This window comes from Sus scrofa, chromosome 7 (assembly GCF_000003025.6).
Source record: "Sus scrofa isolate TJ Tabasco breed Duroc chromosome 7, Sscrofa11.1, whole genome shotgun sequence".
NCBI lineage: Eukaryota > Metazoa > Chordata > Mammalia > Artiodactyla > Suidae > Sus > Sus scrofa.
This window is the reverse complement of record NC_010449.5, coordinates 95688803-95705698: the sequence shown is the minus strand read 5'-3', so window position 1 is coordinate 95705698 and position 16896 is coordinate 95688803. Positions and strand designations below refer to the sequence as shown.

At 44.7% G+C, this 16896-nt stretch overlaps 1 protein-coding gene across 11 annotated transcripts in view; it reads right to left on the bottom strand.

Annotated features, from left to right (window-relative positions):
- The window catches only part of RGS6 (regulator of G protein signaling 6), a 564829-nt gene that overhangs the window by 224342 nt on the left and 323591 nt on the right, over positions 1-16896 (bottom strand). The gene's annotated exons all lie outside the window — the stretch shown is intronic.

Sequence of the window (16896 nt, the reverse complement as noted above, 5' to 3'; positions counted from 1 at the left end):
GTGTTAGTCATACATACTGCACATCATGCAGTGGCCCACAGGGGGTGCACTCTGGAGCAGAATGAACCAGAACAGACATTTCACAAAAGATAGATGAACAGCCAATAAATATTTGAGAAGGCAATCAACACCCCTGGTTGAGGGAAATGCAAATTAAAACTGCAATGAGATGATATGATGCACAGCCAGACATTTAAATGGTTGACAGCATCAAGCCCTGGCAAGGATGTCGCCAAGTGAGTGTGTAAAACAGGTGATCACTTTTAGAAAATTCTTTGACAGTTTTTTTAAAAAAGGGAAGCATACATCTCCCTTATGATTCAACCGCTGGACACCTAGGTATTTATCCATGAAAATGAAAACATATGTCCATAAAAAGCCAAAGGCCTGGGAAGAGTGGGAAATGGCAGGTGGGAGGAGAGGCGGAGTCTGAGGCCTGTGATCTAAGGTGGGCAGGCCCAGGTGAGGGGCTACAGGTGTTAAATTAGTTAAATTTGTTTTCTTACATGAATTTTGCTTTTTGGACCACACATAGCGTTTTTGGGTTTTTTGGGTTTTTTTCTATTTCTTTTTTCTTTTTTGGATATACACTCAGGAGGGAATTTCGGGGTCACATGATGGTTCTAGTTTTAGCTTTTCTGCGAAGGCTTCATATTGTTTTCCACGATGGCTGCACCAATTTACATTCCCAGTGTAGAAGGGTTCTTTTTTCTCCAGGTCCTGGCCCACAAAAATGTTTTGATAATGTGGTGGATTACATAAGTATACACCTTCGTTAACACCAGACCAAACTGCACTTGAAAGCTACACATTTCGCTGTATGTAAATATTCCTCAATTAAACAAATAACTGAAAAACTCCTATCAAGATGTTTATATGCACAGCTATTTCATTCACATGTAAACAGACACTAATAGCAGTGCAGTTACTTTTATTTACTCTCTTCCCCCTTGCTGCTTAGATCCAACACAATGTCAGATGCCAATATCGTATTCAGCCTTACAATTCTATATTTATCTCTATAAAGATATTCCAAATATACATGCAACGAAGTTTATACAGTGGGGGAATTTGAAAGGAAAAGGTGTGTTCTACCCACAAAAGCTGATAGAAGATGTTATTACTCCAAATTATTTCATTTCTTCATGCAGAGTGGTAGCAGTGGCTTTCAAACCGGTTCCCTGCAGGAGTTTCAGAGGCCACCTCTGAATCAGTCAGGAGGCCAAGGAGGAGAAAAAAGCAATGAGACCCACTCTCCCTCTTCCATCTCCAGTCATACCAGAGAACTCCCACTTTCTCAGCTGCATTTACTGGAGTTCCTTGCAAGATTTTGAGAAAAGGATTCTGATGCTAAAATTTGAAAAAGCATGCTTTGTTTCCTCCTACTTTTAATATTCTACCCCATCTAAGATAGAACTTGGTAGCTTAAGTCACAATTTTTGGACCAGAAAGTTTTTTTGTTTTTTGTTTTTTTGGCTGCACCTTCAGCATGCAGAAGTTCCCGGGCCAAGGATGGAACTCATGCTACAGCAGTGATCACACCGAGCCTCGTCTGCAACTACACCACAGCTCATGGCAATGCCAGATCCTTAACCCACTGAATAAGGCCTACACCACAGCTCATGGCAACGCTGGATCCCTAACCCACTGAGCAAGGCCAGGGATTGAACTCACAACCTCATGTTTCCAGGTCGGATTCGTTAACCACTGAGCCACAACGGGAACTCCAGAGAGCCTGCTTAATTGTTCACCAACAGCTATTTTTTTTTGCTGTGGCCTTAAAGGCAGAAGAGGCAAAGGAGTTTTCTCAAGTTTTTATACGTCTCATTCATGAGGGTTCCACCCTCACGAGCTCTAGTACCACCTCCTAATACCATGACCTTGGGGGTGGGTTTCAACATATGAATTTGGAGACAGACACGAATATGCAGAACACAGCAATCCCTGACCAAATGAACTCACCTTCTTCAGGGTTCTCACCTGGAGAACCTGCCCTGTCTAGAACTCTTTTAACATCGCTCCCATCCCCCACTCCCAGAACCTAGGCGTGGGTCAAGGAAGCCATGTTTGAATCACATGACCTTACGCCTTTCAGTAACAGTCGAGGAGCTCCAAAGGTGACCTGGTCTTAATCCAGGAAAATCAGGTCCCTCTCCCTCCAAGCTCGGATGGGGACCACAAGCAATCGATCAGTTGGACGGTTGGAGGTAAGCCTGTAGATGCCTGCAGTGAAAGGCCCCATTGAGACAGGCCTGGGGCAGACCCTGTGCAAGTACAAGTGGGGAAAATGAAGAAATAAAGAGAGGCAAGAATGGGAGGGCCACGTGGGGTTCTGGGAGAGGGAACAGCTCCCACCTCTTACCACATAGCTTGGTCCTTTATTGTCTGTCCCCTCCCTGGCCTTGGGGGATTGAATGGGTTTCCAGTCCTTGCAGTCAGTGGTCCTGATGACGGCACCGGCTCATTTACTCTCTGGACAATGACTGTGTCTGTAGAGGGTGAGGTGGATACTAAAACAGATGTAGTGAGAGCTACTTTTGAAAATAAAGCCCAGCAAAGAAGGCAAAGTACTCAGCTCTACTGTTAGCACATTTGGCACCTTTTTACACATTAAGTGTGAGGATTAATTTTCTGTGTTAACCTGACTGAGCCACAGAGTGTCTGGGTATTTGGTCAGGCGCTCTTCAGAGAGTGACTTTGAGGGCTTTTCTGGAGGAGACTAACATCTGGATCAGTGGACTGAGTAAAGTCGAAGGTATGAATAGAACAAAAAGACTGACTCCGTGATGAGTGAGGGGGAATCTTTCCTGCCTTCGGACTCCAAACGAAACACGGACTCTTCCCAGCTCTTGAGCCTGCCTTCCAGACTGGAACGGAAACCTTGGCTCCCCTGGTTCACAGACCTCTGGGCTCAGATGCCATCAGCTCTTCTGGGCCTCCTGCTTGCTGACTCACCCTCAGCTCTTGGGGCCAGCCAGCTTCGATGACTGTGCAAGCCAAATCCTTATAATAAATCGTTGCTGTTTACATGCATTGTACCGGTTCTGTGTCTCCAGAAAACCTGACTAATACGTTAAGAAGGGTGCTCCTTCTGGGTGGACAGTCTGTGAGCAGATGGCACCTTCATGCAGACTGTAACGAGTGCCTGTTGTGGTCGGAGGGGAGAAGCAGAGCATGGGTGGGATTTCGGGTCCCACATCCGCCCTTGGCTGGGCTCTGTCAAAACAGGCCTGGCCTCAACACAATCACACCCATTTGTGGCTGCTTCTGCCCTACAACAGCAAAATTGAGGGGCTGCAACAAAGAGATCATATGGCCTACAAGGTGAAAATGTTTATTATCTGGCCCTTTACAGTATTACTGGCCTTGGTTTAGCCCATGTCTGATCATTTGTTTTCTTTAGAAGCATATGCCTATAAAGTAAAGGAAACCTACCACATTACCCAAACAATGAAAAGTACAGGATACACAACTCAAATGATGGAGCTGAATGGATACTTCAGCCACTTTGTCAACATTTACTTGAAAACACAATGTAATGCTGGGATCCTATAGAATTTCAACCCCCAAATGTTGAGCAATGCATTCTCTGGTAGGATAAATCAGTTCTCTTGATTACAAGAATATGTATGATTTTGTTTCTATTTAGGGTGTGGGGAAAGAAAGAAAGCCAAACTCTAAGCCACAGGAAGAAACTTTCAAAGTGTCACCCCAGTCACAATTTGAAGACTGCTGGGTAGCAGTTCCATAGTTTTTTGAAAGTAGGCCTCATCGGTTGCTTTACTATTTATTTTTCTGTGCTGCTTCAGTGATTTCAACAGGCACAGGGATTGTGACTAATACTTGGGGATGAAAAGACAATTTTCTTGAACGTGTTACAGAGAGTGGCTTAGAAGGAACTAAGACGGATTGGGGGGTGGGTTTCTGGTGGGAATATTTAGTAAGAACACCTCTTCGATGTAACTATATTCAGGGTATGTTTCTTCACAGTTTCTTTAACAGGGTAAAAGCAACTAACAAGCTCAGAGTCTTTTTTTTTGTTTGGCAAAGGATGAGTTAAAAAGGGATGAAATTCTGATGTTTACAGAATAATCACAATAAAAATATCACCAGAGAAAAACCAGTATGCTCCAAGGATGAGAAAGAGCACTTCATAGGCAACTAAGAGCTGTCAGCAGAGAGATGTGTTAGAAAACTCGACTGTGTTCTCAATCCATCAGCCTGTGTCAAGGTTCCTGTGTCACATCTTCCAGAACAGCTCTGGGCCTCTCTTCCCTGTTCAGGAGACTTTGAAATCCTGGCGGACTTTTACAAAGAAATCTCTTACAAGGATGAGAGTCCCTCCTTCCGCCGAAACGAGAGGGTTCACTTTTATGGCTCTAAAGAAGCTACAAATTAGTCATATAGTTCTTGCATCAAGAAAGCTTTGGGTTCAGCCCATCCTGCAGAAGGAATTCCTAAACAAGAGGAGGGAGGCACATCAGCCTGAAGAGGGCCGTAGTTTTGGAAGCAGCCTGTAGAGGGCACTGTTTAAACAGTGTGGTGGGGAAAATGTCAGTAAATCGGACATAGGAAGGGGGACTTGGTTTTGTTTGTGTGTTTGTTTTTTTGTCTTTTTGCCTTTTTCTAGGGCCACTCCCGTGTATGTGGAGGTTCCCAGGCTAGGGGTCGAATTGGAGCTGTAGCCGCCGGCCTACACCAGAGCCACAGCAACGCGGATCCAAGCCGCGTCTGCAACCTACACCACAGCTCACGGCAGCACCGGATCCTTAACCCACTGAGCAAGGCCAGGGATCGAACCCACAACCTCATGGTTCCTAGTCGGATTCGTTAACCACTGCGCCATGATGGGAACTCCAGGTTTTTTTGGTGTTTTTTTTTTTTTTTTTTTTTTTGTCTTTTTCGAAGGTTTATTTTATTACATGGACCAACTCCTTTCCCTCCAGTCTGTGGATATGATGATTCTAAGTGTATGGGACTGTCTTGGCCATTTAAATTCCTCCTCGCCGTAGCTGAGCCTTCATTCTGTAGCCCCAGAGTCTGAACTTCTCGCTTTCCCTGGTGGAGGGACATGAGGCTGTCACTCCTCTGTGCCTGTGGTCAGGAAGTGTGAAAACTGGTGACATCCAGAGACCTGGGTTTCAGCAACTGTGCGGCAAGAGAGAAGAGCCGGGCAGATGGCAGTCAGAGCTCACCACACCGAGGTGTCAAATCTGGGCTGGTGACTCGAATACAAATTTACTCAAATACAAGGCTTGGAGCCCTGGTGGGGATTAACTTGATTCCATGCTGTCATGGAAAACCAATAAGCTGAAGAAAGCAGTCTCCACATCTCCTGGGGCGAGGATCTCCACGAACAGCCTCTTTTGCTCAGGACGGTCTGAAATCGCTGCCCTGTAGCAGTGGGTCCAATAGACATACTGGGCTCGTGGTTCTTAGCCCTGGGTTTCTCTGGAATGCGCTACCTAACACGGGCTTTTAAAAAACAGATTGGTGCGCGTACACACACACACACACACACACACACACATGCACATCTCCACACATACCCTTCTACACACTACATATATATATACACACACATAACACATACATGTCTACACACATACATGTCTACGCACATACACGCAATATACACATGTAACACATACATACACCTATATACATATACACATCACTATACACATGTATATACAAACATATAACACATACACATATACACAAGTACACACATATATACAAATATAATATAGATGTACATGCATAGGTGCAATAATACACATGCATATGTATACACGTAGAAACACATATATAGACATATATATACAATCACATACATACAAACATACATGTATATGTATATACGTATACACACATTCACACAATACACATACCCATATATATATATATATATATATATGCACATGCATGCGTGTATATGCACACATCTACATGCACACATATACACACATACCTGTGTGTGTGTATATGTTCAGCTGGACATTCATGCACAACTATTTCAGGATTAACAACAAAATATACTTTGGGGCTTCGACGAAAACCCCTGGAAAATGATTAGCTCCTAAGGTACAACAAAGCATCTGCTCTTTCCCTCTGTGACTTTCTGCCGTAGTTGACATTTGGCCCTGTACACACGTGCACACAATACGTAGTACTAAGGCACTCAGCCCTGACATTTTTTTTCAAACCTGCTATGGGGAAGTGATGAGGGTCCAAAAAGGTCCTAAAAACCTTTCAGAGAACAAGCTTTTCATCAGCCTTGCCCTTCACAACTTTAGAAAAGCTAATCTGCTCCCTCTTTCTGGCTCATCAGAAAGGGTGGCCTGCTGTTCTCAATCCAACGCACACTTTTCCACACTGGCTTTGTACAAAGAGCTCTATTAGGTACCGTGAGGTTACCGAGATGAATAAGATGAGCACCAAGCCTTGAAAACTTGAAATTCAGTGGGGAGAAAAGCCACACAAATGCCTGTAACACAGATCAGAACCAACGAGAGCTACAGCTACAATGCTGGCATAAGAAGAGTATTTTAGGAGCATGACAAAAAGAGCAAAGAGCTCTTAGCAGGGAGAGAAGGAAGTGGATTTGAACACAGCCATGGAGAGTTAACAGAATATCTTAAGGTGAGGAAGACAGGAAGGGCAGTTTGGCTGGAGTGAGGGTCTGGGAACAGGGTTCATAAGAGACAAGCATGGTCTACCCTGGCTGGCCTGCTAAGCTCCTGCAAGGACATGAGGGCAGAGACTGACTCAGGGAGGTCCCAGAGCAGTGCCGTGCTAAGGGCTTGAATGAAACAATGTAGAGAAGGAGGAACTAAAAGATTAAGAGTGGAGCTCACTGACAAGGGCCTGGCCATAGCCCGGCCCATGGCCTGGGCAGGTGGGGATGGGGAGGGAGTGAGCTACAGCCCATGGTCGTCTGGGGAGAGGAGAAACAGGAGAAAATTCACCCCAACTCCTCCTCCCTATCTTCTCCCTTGAGAGGAAAGAACCTTCTGCAGTGGAAAGAACCCAGATTTAAACTTTTCTCCCCTTTGTACGTGTTTGGCAGCTGCAGACAATTCAGCCCGGCCGTGAAGGTTTCACTGGTGGGAGCAGTGACTTTTAATTAATTCACATGAGGATCTTCTCAGATAGGTGCAAATTGAACGTTTCCTTTGAGACCCTCTATGAGGACCGTTTTCTAATTAACATGCATTCTCCCACTGCACGTCTAGCCTTCCATCAGCTTCTGCGCGACAGAAGCAACACTGATGTATCAGCAAGTCACCCCTCAAAGAGGGGCTCTTGGGAGTCCAAGAACTTTTAAAAGTCTGAGGCGCATATAGGGGTCTACTCAGCAATGATCAGTTCAGAGGGGCTTGCAGATGCCTTCAGCTGAAGCTGCAGAAAGGGATGGAGCTGAGGATCAGAGGGCCTGCAAACAGTCTGAAGGAAACTTTGCCACCTGCTAGGTTCAAAGCTAATGAAGACATGAGGGAGCTGCTTGGGAATGAGGAGGGGAGAACTAGAACAGCCTGCATTGGGGTGGACCAGGCAGGGGACATGGGGATGGTGTCACTTTCTTGAGAATGAGCCCAAAGGATGCTCAGGATTCTGTGGCAGATTGGGTGTACCTCTCAAAATCGGAGATCAGTCCAATCTTAGCTTTTGCGCCCCTGCAGAATTCTTTGCAAGAAGTCTTCTCCTATTTCCTCCTCTCTCATTTTAGGAGAGATGGCTTTTTCTGGGATTTCTCTATCCCTTCTATCTCATGGATGATTTTCTACAGCACAAAGAACTCTTCATTCATTCCTCTTTGAATGAAAAGTTTGTTTTGGCTTGATGGTGAAAAATACATACATTTTAAATGCCAATTTTCTCCATGCTTAATTTTCCTTTTCGTATCCAGTCTGAGGAGTGACAGGAAAAACAACAGTTCTGACAAGGAGCAACCGATAACTTTCAGCAAATCCATTAATTAGGGTCATGTTTACACTTCCTGTCATCAACTAAACATCTGCCTAAATAGGCTTTCTCAGTGTATAAAGTCATAACCATCTGTCCACATGAGATAACATGCTACTTAAGTTTTATAAGGATGTGAGTATGGCAGGCTTTTATTCTCTATCAGAGGAGGGCTCTGGCTGCATAAAGAGTGTTGGATGTGGAGCCAGAAGACCTGGGCTGTGTCTTACCTTTGAAACTTGGTAGCAGAGAGGTCTTGGGTAAGTGACCTTTGTTTCAGCATTTACAGTAACATTTTCCAGGATGCAAGTGAATGTATAACTTCTATATCATTGGGCACCTAGCAATTAAACAATACCATCCTAAAGAACTTTTGCTAAGAGTAGGGGAGGGGATTGCAACTTGTCTGTACAGCCAGGAAGCAGCATGGCAGTCGTGCTTCTGCGAAATCGGCAATTCATCAATAGATTGGGTTCTAAGTAATAGAGGGCTCATCCTGACAACACGCTTTCAACACCACAGCAGAAAAAGAGAAAATACTAACCCCGTCAGGGGAACATGGGAGCCAAAGGAAACAGAGAGGGAGGTTAAGGGGCTTGGAATCATCTATCACTTTCCAGATCAAATGGGGAGAAAGCAATCACCAGAGAGCAGAGAAGAAGGAGAAATGAAGGTCTAGACTGGACTAGGAACAAATCGCAGAGCTTCTGATGAACACCAGTTCCTTTGTGGGGAGAATGCAACGACTGACATCAGAAAATACTATATAATCCTTTCTAGCTTATTGTATATACCCTGGTTATAATTCTCCTTTCGAAATGTGGGTTTAGTGGCTCCAAAGAGCCTGTCGCCCTCTTTACAGCATTACCATTGTTCAAACACTCCCCTGGACATTGGCATTTATAAATATGTAGACCAAGTGGACCTAGTCTAAGTCTTGGAATCAAGATTCAGGTACCTAGAGAGAGCAAAACCAGGGAAATGAGCTCCCTTTAAAAATTCTGTCTCAGCAAGGACATTTCTGGCAGGAGCACGCTAACGCACCTGCATCAAGGGGCCGGCCTTCCGCTGGAAACTCCTGCCTGCGCTTCTTAGAACCCTCAGCCTTCTAAAGTACCTGGCCTTCTCGCCCCCAAGCCTTCCTCCTCATTTCATTCTCTACGTCTCCTTGGCAGCCACATTCACTGCCACCCTCCATTGCATAGTGGACTGTCCCTCTGCTCAGTACGCAACTCTCTCTCCCCAGACTCTGACCTCCTTCTCCTCCTTTTCATCTTTCCACTTTGACTTGGAGGCTCTGGCAGACCACTGGGGATGTTGCTTTTTCATCCCAACTGGACCAATGTGACCTTCTCCTCTGCTTATCACCCCTAGGGGCAGCCCTGGAGCTAACCTGTCTTAGTATTGGAGGTTGTCCTTGGTCAAATATCAGGTCTATATGCAGCAGTGGATCCCTTTCATTCAGTAGTAGCACGTCATGGATGGATTCAGTATTATGGTGTTACTTAAGAAACCAAGACACAAGAATAATGGAAGAGTCTTAAAAGTAAGAACTGAGTTTTCTAGTACCTTTTGAAGAACCTTTTTTTTTTTTTTTTTTTTTTTAGGGCCGCACCTGCGGCATATGGAAGTTCCCAGGCTAGGGGTGGGATCAGAGCTGCAGCTGCCAGCCACACAGGATCCGAGCCACATCTTCGACCTACACCACAGCTCACAGCAACACCGGATCCCCGACCCACTGAGCGAGGCCAGGGATTGAACCCGAATCCTCATGGATACTTGTCAGATTCACTTCCACTGCACCACGACAGGAACTCCCTGAAGAATAACTCGACTTAAAAATTGTACACATATAATATTTATGTTATCCTACCAGCTGAAAGGAAATTTTGGCTCATGTCTTAAACTAGGGGAAGCACAGGCACAGGCACAGCGGGTGGCCACCACTGCTTCTGTGTTCTGTTCTGTCTTCCAACCCCTCTCCTAGGGGCAAGCTACAGACTAGGAAATTCCAACTCCGTTACAGCCACATATTGAGGGCTTTCTGGCCATTTGGGCATTTCAAATGGTTTAAGGAACTCTGTTACCTGAAAAGGGTAACATATTGACAATCTGTCACAGTGACCTGAAAACCAGTCAATGCTAATCTATAGGAACGCAGTCACCAAGCAGTGGAAAGGGTCATATGAAGATCAGGTATGTTTGATGGAAAGAAGTGACAAACCAGGGACTGTACTGTCATCACAACCATCTGTCGTGGATGCCACAACTCAAAGGTCTGCACCCCAGCCAGGACCCCGGCAGTCTTTACCGATGTTCTATAAGACCCCATGTTTCCTCCTCTTATCCACTTCAAGTCTGGAATGCATGAATTATCCAGAACACAATAATCTTTCAACAGAGCTAAATGTCTAGAAGTGCCTTATAACTGATAACTTTATACCATCTACAGTGAATTAAAAGAAAAAAAAAACAACACACAAATGAGATCATTTCAGTCCTGCTTAAAATCTTTCAGTGGCTTCTCTAGCACTGTGTATAAAATTCAAATCCCTCCCAGTGGGCTACACGGCCCTGCAGGAGCTGGCTCTTCTCTACCTTTCCAGATGCTTGGGTCACTGTGTCCCAGTTGCTCAGCAACTCCCAGCCACCCATCACTCTGTTCCTCAAGCACATCACACTCCTTCTGCCTCAGGGCCTTTGCATTTACGGACTCTCTCCTATAACTGGCTTCTATCTTCCTTATTGCATTTACCACTCTAGAAGTAGAAACTAAGTATCATTTAAACTCATAAAATAAATGTGGTAAGTTCCCAGTGGGTTTTCCTGCCCCAAGAACTTTATTTCTCACTTTTTAGCTTGATGCCTTACTCCCTGCATTAATACACCAATAGCTATCTCTGAATTAGTAGCAACCAATAACTCTCTGCAAATCCATTAATTAGGGTCCTGTTTACACTTCTTTTTGTCACTTAAACATCTGCCTAAATAGGTTTTCTAAGTGTATAAAGTCATAACCATCTGTCCACAGGAAATAACAGACTCCACTTAAGTTTTGCAAGGATGCGAGAACGGCAGGCTTGTGTTTTCTATTGGAAGAGAGCTTTGTACGAAGAGTGCTGGACATGGAGTCAGATGAGCTGGGCTGACACTTGGTAGCAGAGAAGTCTCAGCCAAGCAACGCTGTTTCAGCATTTAGAAAAGGCATATCATAACTGTTTCCCAGGATGCAGGTGAACATAACTTCTGTGACCTTGGGCACTGGGTGAGTGGTAATAAATTGGTTTATTTGCTTGATCTGTCTCTTTTCACTAAATGATAAGCTCCATGAGAACGAGGACATGCTCTCTCTTCACAACTGTGTCCGCAGTGTGGGGAAGGGGACCTGGTATACAGTTGGTGCTCACCACATTTGTTGAGAAACTGCATGAGAAGCTGGTCATCACAATTGTTTGGGATATAAATATATCACCCCCACTTCACATTTGAAGAGCCTGAGGTTACAAGAGCTTGGTCAGGATGACAAAGATGACACCTTACTCCAATGCACACCATCTTTATACCATGATGTGATGGTTAATTTTATGGGTCACCTTGACTGGGCTGCAAGGTACCCAGATGGTTTGTTAAACACTGTTGAGGGTGTGTCTGTGGTGGTGCTCTTAGAGGAGTTTAACATTTACACTGATGGACTGAATAGAGTTGATTGCCTTTTCTAAGGTGAGTGGATCTCATCCAATCTGTTGAAGGCTCAAATGGAAAGAAAGATCAAGCATCCCTTGATTAAGAGGGAATTCCTCCTGCCTGACTGCCCTTGGAAATAGGATATTTTTTTGCTGTCTTCAAACTTGAACAGAAACATTGGCTCATCCTGGGTCCTGCACCTGCCGGTCATGGGACTGTAACTACACCTCGGCTCTCCTGGACCTCCTTCTTACTGACTTGCCCTGATGATCTTGGGACTCATCAGCCTCCACAACTACCTGAGCCTTGTCATGAATGTCTTTTGCCCTTTATAGGTCTGTTTCTGGGCCATCAATTGTTCTAAGTCTGCTAAAGCTTCCTGATCCAAGACGCAATTTCTCTTTAGAGACTCTGGTGGCTTTGCAATGTGTCAACTTGGGTAGTATCAGCTACATTTCCCAGAATTTCCTGCTCTATATGCATCTGATGAGAATGGACCACAAGAGACCTTCATGTGTGAAGTTTAGAGGGCAGAAGTGAAAGAATAGCTTTACTAATAGATCCTAGATATCCATGGATGGCAGGAAAAATCCTTCCCATGCCTCAGGGCTGATTTCCTTTTTGTGCTACTAGTCAGAGAAAACTGTCTTTAAAGGGTTTGGGTGATTAGGTCAAGCCCAGCCAAACAGGCTTCCTGTCATAAAAATCTGTGCCAGGAGTTCCCATCGTGGCGCAGTGGTTAACGAATCCGACTAGGAACCATGAGGTTGCGGGTTCGGTCCCTGCCCTTGCTCAGTGGGTTAACGATCCGGCGTTGCCGTGAGCTGTGGTGTAGGTTGCAGATGCGGCTCGGATCCCGCGTTGCTGTGGCTCTGGCGTAGGCTGGTGGCTACAGCTCCGATTCAACCCCTAGCCTGGGAACCTCCATATGCCGTGGGAGCCGTGGCCCAAGAAATAGCAACAACAACAATAACAAAAGACAAAAGACAAAAAAAAAAAAAAAAAAAATCTGTGCCAAATAACATAGCTCAACATAGAAGTAAAATCTGTCAAATTGATAGATCCAGAGATTTTGCAAAGCAAGTACACCCTTGGAGGCTCTCTTGGAACTGCTTACTACAGTGTCCTTATTAGATTCATGATGATTTGGATATCCACAGGCAAAACTCACTCTTCCCCATTGTTCTTAGTATACAAGGTAATTGCTTTCACTTAGAGGGCTGCTCTTCTTTATTTTGTCTTTTCTAGGGCTGCACTGGCAGCATATGGAGGTTCCCCGGCTAGGGGTCTAACCAGAGCTGTAGCTGCCACAGCAACGCCAGATCTGAGCCACATCCATGACCTACACCATAGCACACGGCAACACCAGATCCTTAACCCACTGAGCAAGGCCAGGGATCAAACCTGCAACCTCATGGTTTCTAGTCAGATTCATTAACCACTGAGTCATGACGGGAACTCCAGGGCTGTTCTTCTTTGACCTACTTTTTGAGGACCTACTGTCCTCATTAATGATTAGGCCACACAGATTAGGGCACTACAAAAATGACAAATTTCTCTTTTCCTTAAAAATGTTTCATTACATCATTTAATCACAAAATTAATACATGCTCATTGAAGAAGTATTTAGAGAATCCGAAGAGTAGTAGTAGTCCCACCCACCAACTATAATCATCACATAAGACAAACATTTTGTTCATTGCTGACCTGCCCACAGTTGATGCAACCATGTTTTGTGGTATATTTCTTTTTTTTTTAATTTACTTTTAAAAAAATTACAGTGTAGTTGATTTACCATGTTTTGTCAATTTGTGGTATATTTTCAAACCAGGTGGCAAACGTTCACTCTGGTAGGTGAGGATAAATTTTCATTTAAAAGAAACACATGCGCTTTTGTTGATTAACCCAGAAAGTGGTTAATCCTGAGGCAGGGAACCAGGTAAGCTGCATCTGTTTCCTACTGCTGTTTAACAAATCATCCCAAACTTAGGGGCTTAAAGGAAGGCAAGGTTAATTCCCTTACAGTTCTGGGTGTCAGAAATCTAAGATGGGTAGCAGGGCTGGGTCCATTCTGGAGGCGCTAGACCAAAGTTCATCTCCATGCCCTTTTCAGCTGTTGGCTGTGGCCTCTTTGTTCTTCAAAGCCAGCAGCGGCATCAGTCTGACCTCTGCCTCCATCACTACAACACCTTCTCTGACTTGGAGCCTCCAGTCACTCTCTTACTGATTACACTGGACCCAGGAAGAAAATCTAGGCTAATCTCCCGACCTAGAGATCCTGAACGTGCTCACATATGTCAAGTCCCTTTTGCCACGTCAGGTAACATATACACAGGTTCTGGGCATTCAGATGTGGACATCCACGAGGGCCATTATTCTGTCTACCATGCAAGCCTTGCGTCTGATGAGAACAAACTCGTGTGGCCTTTGTTTTCATTCTTGGAGGCAATGGAAGGTCTGGAGTGGTGCTGGTGGTGAGGGTTGAGCTGCCCTAATCTCAAGGTCATTGAGAGCAGGGAGCAGAACCCACTACCCCTGGGTGTAGCACTGATGGGGCCTTGGTTTGAGAGCCCAGGAACATGCACCCGAGTTCCAGTGGCATCGGTGGGCAGTAAGATGACTCAGGACTGACCTAATGGACTCAAGCAGGCCATGATTCTACTCCTTAGGTCAGAGGGAAAGGATGTGTCTGCACTCTGAGTAGACTGGTGCTAGAACCACTCCTAATCCGTTGTCTTGGGCACTGTAGGTGTGCCTGGGGGTGCATGACTCTCTGGGACACTCCTAACTGGCTGTGGCATGGGAAGGAATGACCCCCCCACCCCCATCTCCAGGAATGATGTGGACCTTGTCACCAACTGTATGAACTGCCCTGGTCCAATAGTAGCACAGTTCCATGGCGAGGAAGCATCAGTGGGCAGGAGTAACAATAAATGGTTCATTACACACCTGAGCAGGAGACACCTACCCTTCTGCAGCTTGGCACACTTCCAAATATACTCCTGATGAAATTCCACTACTATCTCACCTAGCCGGGTTGGGGACATCTTTTCTATACCTCCTTACGCTGAATCGACAATTTTGCGAACAGATGCAACTCCACTTACCTGCCATTCTTAATATATTCGGGTCTTTCCACAGCCACACAGGTTTTCTCTCCCAGCAACTACAAAGGTGACATTTCCTAAGTGTCCTTTAGGCCCGCTCTGGGAGGATAAAGGTCACCATGAGAGATTATACCTGAGGCATTAGAAGCCAGTAAGTGAGATGGACCTCTTCCGAAGGCAGGGCTATTTATCAGTGGCTGGTGACCGTATTTCCTCTTGTCTTGTATTACTTTAAATCTTAACAGGGCTCCTGCACTATTCACCAGCTTAGCCATGCCACCTGCACAGTGTTGTTTATTTCCTGTGTATATGTCACTTGCTGTCCCTGTCACCTGTGCTCATACTGTGTTAGCTGTTGACCCAATTTAATGCCGAGCTGGAAACTTTCCTCTCAGTTGTGATTAAAGGAAAAAGAAGGAGAGAAGAGGAGATTCAGTTACTTTCATATGTATAGTTCTTTGATTAAAGGAAAAAAAGATAATGTCTAACCACCCACATGCATCTTATCTCTTCTTAGGCTCAGGTTTCTTGCCCATAAAGCAAGCTTTGAAAGGCTGAGCCAACCTTCTCAAGCCACTCTTGAATGCTCACTTTCAATTATACATGACCTCATACATCTCTGAGTGACTTTCCTTAAAGCTGTGTTTCAACTGGAGAGCCAGTTTTGTCTCTAATTCACCTAATCCACTGGTATGACTCTTTTGGGATAATTTCCAAAAGAGAAAAAAAAAAAAAAAGACTAGGAGCGGACACTGCATTACAGTCATCCAGGGCACCACAAAGGAAGGAGGAAAAGGAGTACAGAGTGTGAGTTGTACGTAGATAACAACTATTTGTACACGGCTCTAGCATTCTGACGCTGCAATGATGGCAGTACATTTTCAGCAGGCCAGCCTTTCTCCATTTGTGGTAAAAATTTCTAGTAAAACATTTCTAGTAAAAAGCCATGGATCATGTGGTAGTTCTACCTACAAAATAGAAACAGATCACAGATATGGAGATCAGACTTGTTGGTAGCAGAGATGGGGGAGGAAGTGGGATGGATGGGGAGTTTGGGGTTGGTAGATGCAAACTATTACATTTAGGATGAATAAACTACGAGGTCCTACTGTACAGCACAGGGAACTATGTCCAGTCTCTTGGGGTAGAACATGATGGAAGGTAGTGTGAGAAAAAGAATGCATATATCTATGTACGTATGACTAGGTCACAATGCTATATAGCAGAAATTGACACAACACTGTAAATCAGCTATATGCTAATAAAAAGTGCTTAAATAAAAAAACAAAAAGTCATGATTTAAAAATGAAAACAAGGGAGAGTTCCCATTGTGGCTTAGCAGTAATGAATCTGACTAGTATCCATGAGGATGCAGGTTCGATCCTTGCTCAAGGGGTTGGGGATCTGGCATTGCTGTGAGCTGCAGTGTAGGTCGCAGATGCGGCTCAGACCCCATGATGTTGTGGTTGTGGTATAGGCCGGCAGCTGTACCTCCGATTCGACCCCTAGCCTGGGAATTTCCATATATCACACCTGTGGCCCCAAAAAGCAAAAAAAAAAAAAAAAAAAAACCAAAATAATAATAATTTTAAAAAATTAAAAAAATAATTATGGAGAGCCAGAACCAGAAACTGAAAGATGACTTGAGAATGTCTAAATCCCTACCTTTGTTTTGTAGAGGACAAAGTGGGAATCTAGAGAGGTCTAACAACTTGCCCACAGTCAGCTGGCGGTTTGTTTTCAGAAAAGAAACAAAAATACAAGTATTTTGATTACCAGGCAAGTGCTGTTCCCACATAACAGGCTGCCCCTTCTTCTTCCTTTGCCTCAGTAACCTCATTGGCACCGGGTCTGGTGAGATGAGGTCACTCTTGCGAAGGCCAGGCAACCCTCCTCTCTCCTGGGCCCAAAGTGCATCTATCTCCTTAACCTGATCACAATCAGTGGTTTTGGAGGCTGGATGAGAATTTGTGGGAGGCAGAATAATGTTCACCTCCTCCTCCTCCCAATCAGTCCATAGTCTAAGCCCTAGAGCCTGTGAATATGTTAGGTCACATGGCAGAAAGGAAGTAAGGCTGTAGTTGGAATCAAGTTGCTAAAGTACCATTCTTTTTTTTTTTTTTTTAATGAAACTACT